The sequence below is a fragment of the Strix aluco genome, chromosome 7 (genome assembly GCF_031877795.1).
Source record: "Strix aluco isolate bStrAlu1 chromosome 7, bStrAlu1.hap1, whole genome shotgun sequence".
Taxonomy (NCBI): Eukaryota; Metazoa; Chordata; class Aves; order Strigiformes; family Strigidae; genus Strix; species Strix aluco.
In genome coordinates this window covers 36,370,295-36,384,310 of record NC_133937.1, presented here as the reverse complement: position 1 = coordinate 36,384,310, position 14,016 = coordinate 36,370,295, and the positions used below count along the sequence as shown (strand labels likewise).

The following is a 14,016-nucleotide window of genomic DNA, read 5'->3' as shown; positions in this document are numbered from 1 at the left end:
TCAAGCTGTTCTTTTCATCCCTAAGAAAAAAACAAAGGTAATAAAGTGAATGGAAATAAGCAACGCTGCCCTAGTTCTCCTCCAGTTGCACCTGTGATGTCTATAACCTTTGCACACAGTGCTATCACTGCAATCCAGTGACTGGATTCATAGTTGGATGTGGACTCAAAAGTAAAAATGGTAATTCATTGGGGTGCAAAATCCCAAGAGTCTGCACTGATATCTTAAATGATGGCAGAAGACCAGTGCAATGGGAAACACAGCACTCAAGATTTTTAGCTTGACAAGATTTTTTTATGAGATTTCATCTTTCAGGTAGAAATATTACATGTTTGTGGAAGCCTTATGACTCTCTTAGATATTAAAGACCCAAGTGCCTTTTTGTACTGCATGTCCTTGACTTGCTGGCAAAAAATGCCTTTTCCTGTTAGAGCAGGAGTTAATATTAAAAAGAATGCCTAGACTGATGCTATATGCAAGTTCACAGATGGCAGTTTTGTCTCCCAGTTACACTGATTGTTTTTAATCACAAAGCACTTTGAGATATTAGTAAATGGAAAAATATAAAACTTCTACTCTTTACATGAAACCATGACAGAACGTAGGGAACTAAGTATCAGTCACTAGTACTCAACCATCTTTCAAGTCAATGGAATGGGCACAAAATAAGGCCTACAATTGTTTGTCCAGTTTAAAGTTCATGTATGCTTGAAGTATATACAGTACCACCTTCTGTAATTAAAGGGCTAAAGTGAATCAAGGTTGGGATCTTCTTGTATCCAGATGTGATTCTTTTTTTTGTTGTATGAGCAAACTCTTAAAGGTTACTTGGTGAAGTCCTGTACATCTAGAAAGGAATAATATTCTTTGAAAAGTGTGATAGCCTATAGGTTGCATCAAACCTCTTTAAACTTCAGATGTAAGAACAGAACTTACCATAAAAAGATATGAGACTGTAGGATATGTTAATGCAAAAGGCTTAAGCGTAATTTCCAAAACTCTTTAAATCTTTTTACCAATAGAAATGGGTTAATAGTGCTATGGTTTGAAATTTGGTTTTGGGCTAGCAGGTCTTCATGCAGGGACTAAATATTGCATGTATGACAAATAAGAAATGTTAAGACTAGTTTATTAGAATGCAAGCCTATCTCCATGCTCAATGCTCCTGACACACATCACCTTTTGATGTGAACAGTGCAATGACTTAAGAGCCCACCAGAGAAAATGAAAAAAAGACCAAACCCAACTTTATGTAGACCATGAATTTAAACCTCCTGCCCCCTTGCATCATGCAGAGATTTTCATATGGGTTCAATAAAATTGTGCAATGATCCAAATTTGTGGGTAAAAGCAGCTATTTCTCATAAAGAAAGTGGTTAAGTGCAATTTTCAGTTTACGGTTGGAAGTGGTATGGAAACTGTGAGTAATAGACAATGTAACAAGTAGACATGCAACTTATTCCGCCAGTTAATAATCATTACTGTTGTTCCAATTGTATCAATATGCTGTATATATAATACACAGACACATACAGAAGTATAAAAACAAAATCTTTATGGTGTAATCAAAAGCTTTTTCATGAGGATGAAAAGTAGGTCAACAGCTCACATTATACTAGGCTAAGAGTAACAAAAGTGAAAGACAGCTATGTATAATACATCACACATATCCCTCTGAAGTGTTGGAGAAATCACAGTCTATATCACGCTAAAAACAAAATGAAACACATTCAAATCTAGGCATCTAAGATCCAAATCTGCGGATTTATTAAGCTGTGCTGTAAAAATTAGGATTTTGACACTCATTAACTGCTTTTTTTGTACCTCTTTTCCCTTCCCTTACTGCAGCAATCTGTGCTTCTGGCTTCAACTAGGAGTTGCTCACAATGTCAGAGTTTGTTAACATCAAAAATTGTTTGTGCTCAAGAAGATCTAGACGTCTCCTCTCTGCCTCTTTTGGACAGTGAGTGAAAACCTGACATTGAACCTTAAGTGCACAGAAATGGTGCTGTTTGGCTGACACTTCATAGAATCATAGAAAACACGGCTGAGGGACATACCCTTCCTCTATTTTAGTGTGTATCTCCCAAAAATATTTATATTTTTTACAGGTCTGTTGGAGGAAGCGCATTTTGGGAATGGTAGAAAATGTTCTGAAATCATATTTCCCAAAGAATTCCTCTGAAAATATATGCCATTTTGTCCAATTTTTATCAATTCCTCAGTCAGATCTATTCTGCAAAAACAGCTATAGTGTTAGTTCACTAATAAAGTTTCCTGTTTTCTTTCATTGCCTCTAGGGAGATTATCTCATGGTCCTGCTTTCTTACAGTTATACTGGTCCTGTTTCCTTCTAAAATATTTCTGTTGCAAATATGGCAACCGTTCATATACCAAAAAAAATAGTTAGCATGATATCTATCACATTATGTTTTGATAGCAAGGAAAAGTGTTTACACTATACATCCGTCACACATCAGCTTGTAATGAATCAGCGAATCTTTGCTGATTACTTATATTCAGAAAAGCACATCTCATCTAGGTAACAAACCAAATCGTTCTTACCTTTTATCTTTGCACAGTCCTATTACAGTCCTACAGAATTCCCCGCAGCACACTACTGTTTACACATGAAGCAAACAAACATCCTAATCCATTTGCAAGGACTCAGAGCTGGTTGAGTCTTGGGTTTGACCAAGAACCAAGAGTGCTAGCTGGATCATATGCTTGCTGTGAAACCAGAGAAGTAAATGAGTCTGTCAAGTCCTAACTAGCATTTTATGACAAATTTAATTTGGCAAGAATATGTGGTTCAGTATTTTGTCAAACTTGCTGAGCCTTGTATATTCTGTATATGTATCTTGATCAACTGATATATTTTCATAATATCCTGCATTCAGGAGTTTACATACAAATATTAAATTGAACTGTGTTTCACCATGCGATTTTTAGAAGCCAGTACTTAAAAAGGATTATGTCAAGAAAAAGAAAAACTAATCTGCGATGGCTTTACTCTTACACTGGCTGTCAGCAGTGCAAATCTTCAAACCATTAGTTGCTGCAATTGAATATAGAATCAACTGTATTTAAGCTATTCATTTAGCTTTAAGCTTAGATCATAGGTGTAGGGTAAAATTTTACTCTTTTCAGGCTTGTTATGGACTTAAGGAGCTTCTAGAAATGTTCCACTGGCATCAGAAAACACAAAAGCTGATCTGAATGTCTTCTGCAGCCTGAGCAGTGGCTCCCACCTCCCCCAGAATGAAGGCCCACCTTTCCGGAAAAAAGGTCAGTGGTCAGGCTGAAAGCTTGGTTTGTCTTCCCTCACATAAAGAAGCAGCACAGCACTCACTGAAAGCTGCCCAGTATTACAGGTCAATCCTTCTCCAATACTGCCATAAAAGATGATTTTAAAGAAAGCTTCAAGTGGCGAGAAAGGGATATCCTCAATATTCTTCAAAAATACCTTCCTCCCATCCAGCTGAATGGAAGTTGCCCATGAAGACAGGGACCCTACCACAGCCTGCAGAAGATTTCACAACCTGAACCTTCACAGTGATGTTTCCCTCTCTGCCCCCCTCCACTGCCTGCTCTGGAAGCTCTCCAAACTATTGCTTCTATTTCTATTTCTATCCCGCTTGCTTTGTATCAAGCCCCACAAAATAACTAGCAAGCATTTTACAATGTAAATTATTTTTTGTATAAGCAGGAAACGGTCTGCAGGCATACCTGTTAGTATGAAGTACAAGGTTGGAAGTAGGGGCATTTATTTTATTTCTTCTTTGCTGTAGGCTGTTGACTGGCTTTGAACAGGAGTCTTTTTGAATCAGTCCCACAAACCAGTGCACATGTGACAATCCAAGCACATCCAGTCACTGACAACTTGCTTTACTGATAAAATAACCAAGCTATAATATAACTTAGATCAGCTTTTTCCTGGGCTAGGTTGCTTTCCACAGCTTGCCCTGGTATTGTCAAAACGCTTGATGAAAATACGAACTAGATAATTCTGGAGCATGTGCAAAGTGATTACTGATCTCCCTAAGCCAGGGTATTCAAGCCTGTCATTGTCACAGATCTGTGTTTTAAAGATGGAAAAATGCATGGATGTAGATGTAAATGATGCAGATGCAGTTGTAGATGTAGATGCAGATGCAGTTGCAGATGGCAGGGTACTGAAAACTAAGACAGTGAGAATTAGATCTTCCATCCACAGGCCCATCCGACATTTCTGGCCAGCTACCAGCCCTTCTACCTTTCTCATCTCCAAAATGCCTTTAAAATAAGATTTATGGATATATGTATTAGCATCTACTTAATTAATCTCTGAATCTATAATTAAAAAGTTTTGACATGGAGGGATGGAGACTTTTTTCTTAACTCCTACGTGTATAGGTGGTTTCTAACCCATCTCCTGGGCTGTGTAAAGGGAAAAAGGCCTACTCCTAGATAATTAGCAGCTTGATCCTGAATAGCTGAATCATGAGAAACAAATTCAAGCTATAAGCACTCTGTATTTTGGTTTAAATCAGATTTTGTAGGAAATACCAACTTTATAATACAGATAGAAACATGTCTGCCGTTGTCATTATGTGTCTGTCAATATGATTGTTAGTTTTTGCCTGAAGATAAACATATCTTTTTAAAGACATATTACTTGAAAAATAGTTTCCAAAACATACAAAACATACCAAAACATTGTGGTAATACAAACCTCTTACCTTAAAAAAATCCAGAAATAATGAAGTGGCCATGGTCTTATATGCTGACAGCATAATTCAATATAATGTTGTCAAGGTTCAAAATAATAATCAAATTCCTGTTAATCTCAAACTAGTGAAGTATTATTTTAATCTGATCAGTTCTCCTAGTGGTTAAGGCTAGAACTGACTTCAACTACCTGAAGATCTATAAAAGGTCTGCATCACCAGAGGCAATATTCTACCTACAGATGTTCAGTGTTGTGTTTTGCAGCCTGCAGCAAACTTCATTATGCGTGAAAGGACATAGTCAGTTCTCACTTAAGAACATCTTTAAACATCTGCATAATCTTTCTAGTGACTAGCCAGCTAATTTTATCTCTGAAATTCTGCATGAGAAACACACATTCTTGTCGTTACATGGCAACTTAAAATCAACAAGCAATCCTTTCTGAAACAAATCCTTAGAACTATTTCTGAAAAAAAGAACAACGGTGGAAGAGAGCCATACTTAAAAACTCCAGCATTTGCAAATAGCTGTTGCAGTCTGTAATGTTGTAACATGTTTTTAAAACTGCTCTTTTAGGACATGCACACTTAATGATCAGTCTTTTGGTCTTAGAAAGATACTGACTAAATAGACATGATCCTGTAGACTATAGGTTATATGGATTGTAAAACAAGTTATACAAGAGATCATGAAACTATAGAACCTCAAAGGAGCCACTGTTTTTTTTCTGGTAAGGAGAAAAGTTTCTTTTACTTATAAGACACTCCCTTTGTCTTTTTGTAATGTCTAAAACATAATTAGTAAACTGCTTTGAGTCTAGACATTTTTAAATTTAAAGAACTAATAAAAAAATTACTTACCCAATTTTCCTCTAGACTAAAAATGAAAATGCCCCACCCTGTCCCTGATTTTTATAATCTTCTGCACTCCTGCACTCCTAGCTGGTGTATGGATCCCCTTTCTCCCTGGATCACATGAAAGTGTTCTATTAATGTGAATTGGCTTCTGTTGGAGAACACTATGCTGGATAGCTATGAAGTGTAAGGAATCTGACCCAGGGAGCTGTAGGGCTGTGACACATCAGTTCTTCACAGGAATTCTCAGTTGCTGGATGAGAATAACATGAGAGAGGTCCTGCACACTGGGTGCAGACTGCTGCCGTTGTTGTTAGTATACCGTCTGCTTAAGGCAGTGAGACAAGTTCCATGATACACCACTGTAACTGGAATTTTACCCTCTGCCTTTTCACTCCAGGACTATAATTACTAAGTATCAGGCTGTCTCTTTCACCTGACTAATTTAGTAAGTGAAGGTTGGGAAAATGAATCAGTTTAGCACCTGACAAATGCATATAACCACAGCATGGCTAAAAGAGATAGCTGCTTTAAGAAGACCATTGCAAGTCAGCACTGCTCTGCATATTTCATGAGGAGTGCTTTGCTGGAGTTCAGAATAAACATTCCAAGTCTGGGAATGCTAGTAGATTACCTGGCAGGGGGCAGAGAAGGAAAAGGAAGTCTCCTGCCTCTGTTCCAGTCCTCATCCCTTTGCCTGTGTTCAGTCTTCTCTTGTCCATGAGGTCAGAGAAGAGGGAAAGCAGCTTGTCGCGTCTCACCATGGCTAAGATGGAACTTTGAGCCCACTTGTTTGAATGTTGTGGTTGAAGTTAGAGTGTTACATCTGTGAGCCTTTCAGGAAAAAAACCAAGCCACTTCAGTATAGAGTTGTCTTAACTATAAATCCCCAAAGCACATGTCACTGGAATAGGAAACCCACACCAGTCATAGAAATGACTTTTAAACACAGCATGTTTTCAGTTATGTGGTACTTTTGGAAAATCCTCCCTTGGAATACATTATTTCAGAGAGGAAAAAATTATTTCTTTCATAATAGGTCATGAGTTACAGGCCTTTAAACACATGTAATAAGAATATATTCACATTATTACAAATGATTGCTGTTATAGGATTAAACCTATCACAAAAGTGCTTAGGTTTAAGTTGTTTGCATGGTGTTGGTAATGTCTAATAGGTGATAACTTCTAGAGCCCACTATAAAGAAAAGTGAATTCTCATGAATTTTTTGGGAATACAGAAATTATCAGCATATTAAAATGTCAATGTGAAAAAAATTGCCATGCAGTTATGCAAAATATGGGCACAACTCTACAGAGCACTAATTGGCTTTTTCTTTTGCAAAAATCTGACATTGTTCTGCATTTGCTTTTAATTCCTTTGTTCCTCCATTAGAAATGTACTGGATGGACCACCAAGGCTGCAGCTGTCTGGCTATTCTCTGCTCTGAGGCATCACTGATGTATGTATGTATATATTTCCCACTCCTCCTTGCAAAGATTTTCTTTTTGTTTTCCTAAACTAAATTGCTGTTTGATTGTAGGGAAAAAGTGGAAGGTTTTAAGCATTTTAGTCTCTGCCACCGTGATTTCCACATGTTGTCGTAGCAACCTTGTGTCAGTCTTACACTTAATGAAACTTCCCAAGTCATCAAAGAGTTCCTGGTGCCAATGAGGGTTTGATCCTGTCAGGGTTTTTTCCCTGACATCCCATCAGATTGGGCCCCAGGTTTTTCTCAGAGTTCTATTAATAATTGTTCTTTCATACTCCTCTGAAAATACCTTCTTAGACATTGTATACTGTGATTTGATGGGCTGTAATCTAGTCCACTCTTCTGAAAGAGTATCTGGTGCTAGATTTTTACCTCCCACAGGTTTATCTGTAAATATGGAAAGAAAAGCTGCTGCAAGAACCAAGTATATGAATTTACACTTCTACATTGCTAAAACAATTTTTTAAAGTTAGCTACACTCATTAAAAGAAATTCCCTTCATCTGTGTTTGCTTGCAGAGCTGGCAGCTGAATGGCAAGTATCTCGGATGTTTTGTTTCTGATGTTTTCAATTAGTCTAGGCCTCATTTCAGATTACCAGGATTATCTTTATGTCAGGAACAGCCATCACGGGGCAACAGGTCCTGTAGTGCCATGTTCTTAGACAATTAATTTCTTGTTTTATCTCCTCATTCTGATTAGTAGCATTTATTTTGGTGTATTAAATGGAAATGCAAAAGTTTATGATTTAAAGCCATAGGCAACACTCCTGGGCAGTGACTAAGCTGTCTCATTTAAAACCATGTCTCTTTCCATTAATGCCTAGGAACATCTGCTAGCAGATTGGGGATGTTCACATCAGGAGACCAATCTTCCAGAACTGGACAAATTATTAGATTTGATATTAAATTGAATGGTGGTAGATCCCCAGTTTATTGGCTCTAGATGAGAGCACCTGCATGCTGGGCAGCTCTGGAGCTATTTGGGATGCACAGTGAACACCACTGGTAATTCACTTCTCAGCACCATAAAAAAACCCCATTACTACTCTGTATTTGATGACAATGGAGACTACCTATTGCTTGCTGAAATACAGTATCCATGGGAGCTCCTGCATATCATGATATATAAAAAATCTGCATCATTAAGAATTAGAATTCAGTTGGAGATCCTCTGCTAAATGCCAGAAACTTTATGTGTGTTTCTGCACTCTGAGAGGAGTCAAAAGAGGGAACAGTGAAATCTGCACACAGTGAATCTCTGCTAATAAATTTGAAATATTTATTTTAGGATTCCTCTACGTAAGTCTTCTCATTTCAATCAAAATAATGTTTTTCAAATATACATGTATGAAAACTGAACAAACATCAGATGAAAAAGTAGTCTCGGTGAGTAAAAACAATTTGAAAATCTCATAATGCACTGAACATAGACCATTTTCTTAAGTTACTGCTTTCACTGGTGACAGTAACAATTGGCACAATAGGAGTCAGGAAAATGGAGATCTGATCACCTGGGCAAGCAGAACTCTCAAAATAAAAATGCAGAGGAATGTCTGGCAATATTGCAAGATATTTAGTTCATATTAAGCGGAGTCAGATGATATTAAAAAATCTGTAACACACACACTTACATTTGTTAAGACTATATTTGCATCCTAACATCTGGACTCACTGGGAGGAAAAGTCTGCATACATTAAGAGCATATATGGTAGTTTTTTAATAATATCCCCCTATATTTCCCCTTTTTCCAAAGCCATGTGTTGTGAGTCAGCTTACAGAAGGCAATGGCATTATTCTGGAAGGGGAGGTCTGGGACATGAGAAGTGATATTGCTTGTGTTGTAAATTAATTTTCAGGTAAATAATGTAATTCTTAAACAGAGTTAGTGGCATAGGAGGCAGAATCTGCTGGTTGCATGATGCCACTTCTGGCTTCCAGCTGTTAAACTATGTTTGAAAATCAGCTACCGGTACAGTGCTCATGTTTTCCTAAGAAAATAATTGTCAGTGGGATGCCATATCACTGTGGATGGGAGGGGAACACTGCTGCAACTTCTCTTGAATCGTGCACAATATGCCCTTGCTATAGCTGGGACCAGTAAGAGTTCCTCACAACCTGTCCTATAGCCTGAAACGCTGGTTTTGGCCCTCATTCTTCTGCTCCTCTGTGCCTTTTGCTGTCTGTATCAGGAACCTGCTGCACACAATACTGCTACAGCACAGGTCAAAAATCATTCATTCACTTGATAAGATAGTTTATGGACAACTGTTACAGCAAGAGCTGGAAATAGGGGATCTAGTTACTGCACAATTTAGGCACTTCTTCCCACTGAAATTAACAGGACTCAAGAACGTAGACATCTTTGTAGATCTACGGGAGGCCTGCAGAATGTATGTGCCTACCTACATGGAGGATAATCCATGCTGGCACAATGGCTCTGTGTCACCCTCCAGTCATGAGACAGCACACCGAGGGCTGCGCTGGCTGACGCTTCCACCCCTGAAATTCTGTCCTCCTTCCCGTCGGTGCTCCCAGATTCAATTTCTCCAGATGACCCATGATGCTTGGTGATGCTCTCTGAAACTGCCGGTCTGTTCTCTGCAACAAGAAGATGGAACAGGAATTAGGAGTCCCGAGAGCATTCACCTTCTGTCTCACACACAGCTGCATTGTGTGTGCTGTGCCAGACTGCACCACACGACAAGCAGCAGCAGGCTTTTTCTCTCTTTTCACTCCCAAGTGGCACGTGTAGCTTCAGTGAAAGAGGTTTTTGTGATGAAAGCGAAAACTAAATTCAGATTAAACGCCACTAATCTATGTGGAGTGGTCTTATTTCACATATAAATACAAGCTACTGTAGGTATGTGACAGTAATTGTTGAAATCCTTTTACAGTGCACAATGTTCTTGTTAAAAGTGAATTTATACGCTGCACAGTATTTGCTGTACTACTGTGCTTTTTAGCATTTCATTTTTGGTTAATTTGGGCTGCCTCTTTAAGAATTTTTTGCTACTATGTTGCATATTTGGGACAAAGAGTAGTCTGTGGGATATTTTGCTCTTGTATCCACTGCCTAAAAGGCCCTGCTTGTCTAAGCACCAAGAAAGGTCAAACACAGATTTCCAGAAAGCAAGCATCATCTTCAGAAACACGAGATTAGTGTTTGTATGAGACTGGATACAACAGGATTTCCTCAGCAAGGTATTGAACCTTTCACCTCGTATTGAACCTTTTACCACTTTGCCTCCCACCCAGCTCAGCATTTTGCATTTTGTAGTGTCTTAGAAAGTCTTAGAAGAGGGAATATTTCTCACTATGTGTTTGTGTACTGCATTGTACAATGGGCCTGAGTCTTGTTTGGACTGTCTCTTGAGACTTTCTGTGTTAGGGTACAAAAGCATCCTCCTCATGATGAATTTGCAATGCAAATTGGACAGCACTATACTAGTCACACAAAGTATAAGAATAGAAAATTGTTCAAGAGTCCAAACCATAATTCAGTAACTTTGCAGTGGAAAATGAAACATTTAAAACATATTTTGAAAGATAGCTTATGCAGAGTTGCAGTCTGTAGTCTGGCAGAAGTACTGGGAGACAAGGTAGTTTTGACTGTATACTGAATCAGTCTGATCTATGAAGATGTTTTAGAACTCCTGCTAAAAATACTCTAATAAAGCACCACAATAATTAGACCAACACAATAGTTTTAATCACAGAATGAAGTACTAAGTGTTACGTATTTATATTTTGCAGGATTAATCTGAACTTGAAAATTAAGCAGAGAAAGCTGAAAAAAAATTACCTAGATTCCTCGCAATGATTTTTAAAAAGTCATTAGGAAAGTTCCTAGAAATCAACATTTAATGTACTATATTGTTATTCTAATCATATATTTAATAAAACCCTTATTGATAATTTGCAATATATTAAGTGGCGTCCATTGTCCTTGAAACAATGTATTTGGCTAAAATCATCCTTTAGCACAGCTTTGCTGGAGTCAATGGATTCACACAAGGAATTAATTTTGACAGGCAATATCTTTGCACGGATCAGAGCTTTTGCAAACTTGTAAAAAGTTTCATACTAATTGTACTGACCTGCAGTAAGTCATGCGTTTAGATTTTGCCTTAAGTTTCACAAGTATGTCAAGTTCTTAGGAGAACGCAACGCACCTCTGGATTAATGCTCAACTAAATTATGAATGTCTAAGAAAATTTGGAGTTGACTGACATGCACTATGAAGGAAAGACGACTGTGTTTTGGGACTTCAGGGGGATGGGAATCCCTGCTACTGAATGTGTTCTTGTAAAAAATCTGGGATTTTATCAATGCAAGAAGCAATGTGGTTCTGTTGTTAATGATCTGCCCTCTTAATGACTTTTAGTTTCTGTTAAAATTACAGAATACTTCAGCCCAATGCCTTTTCTCTAATACAAAGTGTATTTTATTCTGCATCAATAACATGAAAGATTCCCAAATTTAAAAATCTCTTCTAATGCTAGTGTTCATTACACCTAGAATGCCTTATTTTTCTAACTGGTTACATGAATATACATTAACAATGGAAGATGCAGTCTTGCAACTGTGAATCTTGAGTAAGAGAACTTGCTTTACAACCAATTGGACTTAAATTATCCAAATGATGAGAAAGCTACTTCTTTTTGCCTCTCTGGCTGCTTTACCAGACTATTTCCAGCCTGCTGAAGCCCTCAGGAAGTCACTGTGAAAGTGTGAAGGTTCTGAACTCTTGCCTCCTGTTTCCCAATTTACTGAAATTGTAAAAATTTCTAGGCAATCGTGTCACTATGTTTGAACACTACACAGTACACTGAAGCAGAGAGCATACGTGTTACTGTAACGTTATGAACTCTGTGATTAAGGGGTTACATGCTGTAACCAGGAAAGCAGGAATTAAGCCTATAACATATATGGCTGTTTTAAATTTCTTACAGATTATAGCAACTTGATATTATTACATATTCTTTTAGTTCTCTTTTCATCAGAATCTTGTGCAAACTCTATACTCATAACTGAAATAGATTACTAATGATTGTTTTATTTGATTGGTGTGATAACATGTAGAAGAATTTCAAATATAACTTCTGGTATATTTGAAATAGATTTTGAGGCCTAGTAAAATGTGTTCAGGATTTAGCTGTCTTATAATAGAATGCTGCTCAACAGGCCTGAAAAGTGTTCTTAGCCTGCTTCTTGTATAGTCCCAAGTCAAGGCTGGTTTAAAACCCAGTCAAGCTAATCATATAGAGACAGTTTTAACAAAGGATGATTAATTGACTAAACACAGGTGTTTTGCTAGATTAAGAGAATTTAGTATACAGAAACTGCTTGCTCTACCTAAGCTTTTAATAGAACATCTTCAAGTCTTTCTCAGAATTGTGCGAGATGAAAACTAGTGGAAGAAAGATGAAGTAGATGATGACCTGAAAGATGACCCTGAAACTAAAACAAGGATTGGAACCAGAAGAATTCGGCTGAGACAGGGGATTGTAGTGAACGTTAATAAATGATGAGAATCAAGAACTAAAAGGTTGAGTGGAAACTTACAAAGACTTTGATTTAAGTAATAGATTTAGAAATAGTATAGAAACTATGCAAGTCCTTTGGACATTTGCCATTCACCGCAGTGTTGGCCCAACTCTGAGTTGTTAATAAAGCAAACCTAGAGATACCCACGTCTAGTCATTCTGTTTCTTCCTTGAACATAACATAAACTAAACGTTTACTTCAAGTGACTCTTAGTAGGATCATCAGGATGTCAGAAATAATCATTCAGCACGATTCCTAAATTACTGATATTTTTACAACAATTCTACTACTTATGAACTATGAGACAATAAGGGCAATGAGGGACATTACTTGGCCCACTGCTCCAAATTACAAGCCAGATCCACCATTACACTATACCCAACTCTAATGATACTGGCACTGGGAAAGGAACAGAGAGGAGAAACTGTGTATTATTTTTTTTTTTTCTGTAATATAAAATGCTCATCATGAAATGACAATTTGAATGTTGCTGAATTTTCCAGACTTGTAAGGCCTGGTTGGGGATAATTTCAAAATACTGAAGATATATTTCTTCCTAGTAAATTAACAATACGTATTCTTACATTTAACTCAGCTTTGTTGCTTTTTGTATAAGCAACACCACTGGTCATGATTAACTAATTTAGGAGTCTATTCCACTTCAAAGTATACATCTGTTACTTCATTTGCCAGAGCAGATCTCTGCTTAGTGATGAATCCATATGTTTATATGGAAATATAGGTATTAGGGATGCTCAGTCAAGTACAGCATCTCTTTGCCTCCAGTTTTCACCTCTTTCACTCCTCAGATGTTAGAGAAGCTTAAAAGCAGATGGAAGATTTGTTACCATCAGGTTCATCAGTACATTTCCACTCCTTAATAAAGGTGAACCTTTTAGGACTTTTCCGCTCAACTTTTCAAAAGCAGAAAACTTGCTTAATCCGAGTGGCAGTGAGTCACGCCTTTGTCTTGCGTGAGCGGACTTTTCGGGGTTACTCGCAAGGATTCACTGAGGCGCGACTGATTTTGGAGCGAGCCAAGGCCAACCAACCGGGGGGCTGCGAGCGGTGGGCGGCCCGGCTGCCGCGGCCCGCTCTGGTACAAGGCCGCCGTTACCTCAGAGAGCGGCCGCCGATCCCCGCCGGCGGGTGTGCCCTCAGGGAGTGACCCTGCCCGCGGGACCGGGACAGGGATCAGGATCAGGATCAGGATCAGGATGGGGATGGGGATGGGGATGGGGATCAGGCATTGCCGGTCTCCAGCCCCGGCAGCGACCTCCCTGGACAGCGAAGATGGCGGCACCCGCGCCGGAGCTGCCTGTGGCGCTCTTGGCCCCGCCCCTCCTCTTCGCCCCGCCCCTCCCGCTCCGCCTCCCCCCCGCCCTTCCCGCGGGTTTGGCCCTTCCGGGCC

The 14,016-nt window shown here is 38.6% G+C and overlaps 1 protein-coding gene across 1 annotated transcript in view; it reads right to left on the bottom strand.

The window, feature by feature from the left end:
- The window catches only part of TACC2 (transforming acidic coiled-coil containing protein 2), a 152,787-nt gene extending 147,040 nt beyond the window's left edge, over nucleotides 1-5,747 (bottom strand). Inside the window, exon 1 of the mRNA XM_074831449.1 lies at nucleotides 5,571-5,747. The gene's annotated coding sequence lies outside the window, so the exon portion shown is untranslated. The remainder of the gene's footprint in view (nucleotides 1-5,570) is intronic.
- Between the last annotated feature and the right edge of the window lie 8,269 nt (nucleotides 5,748-14,016).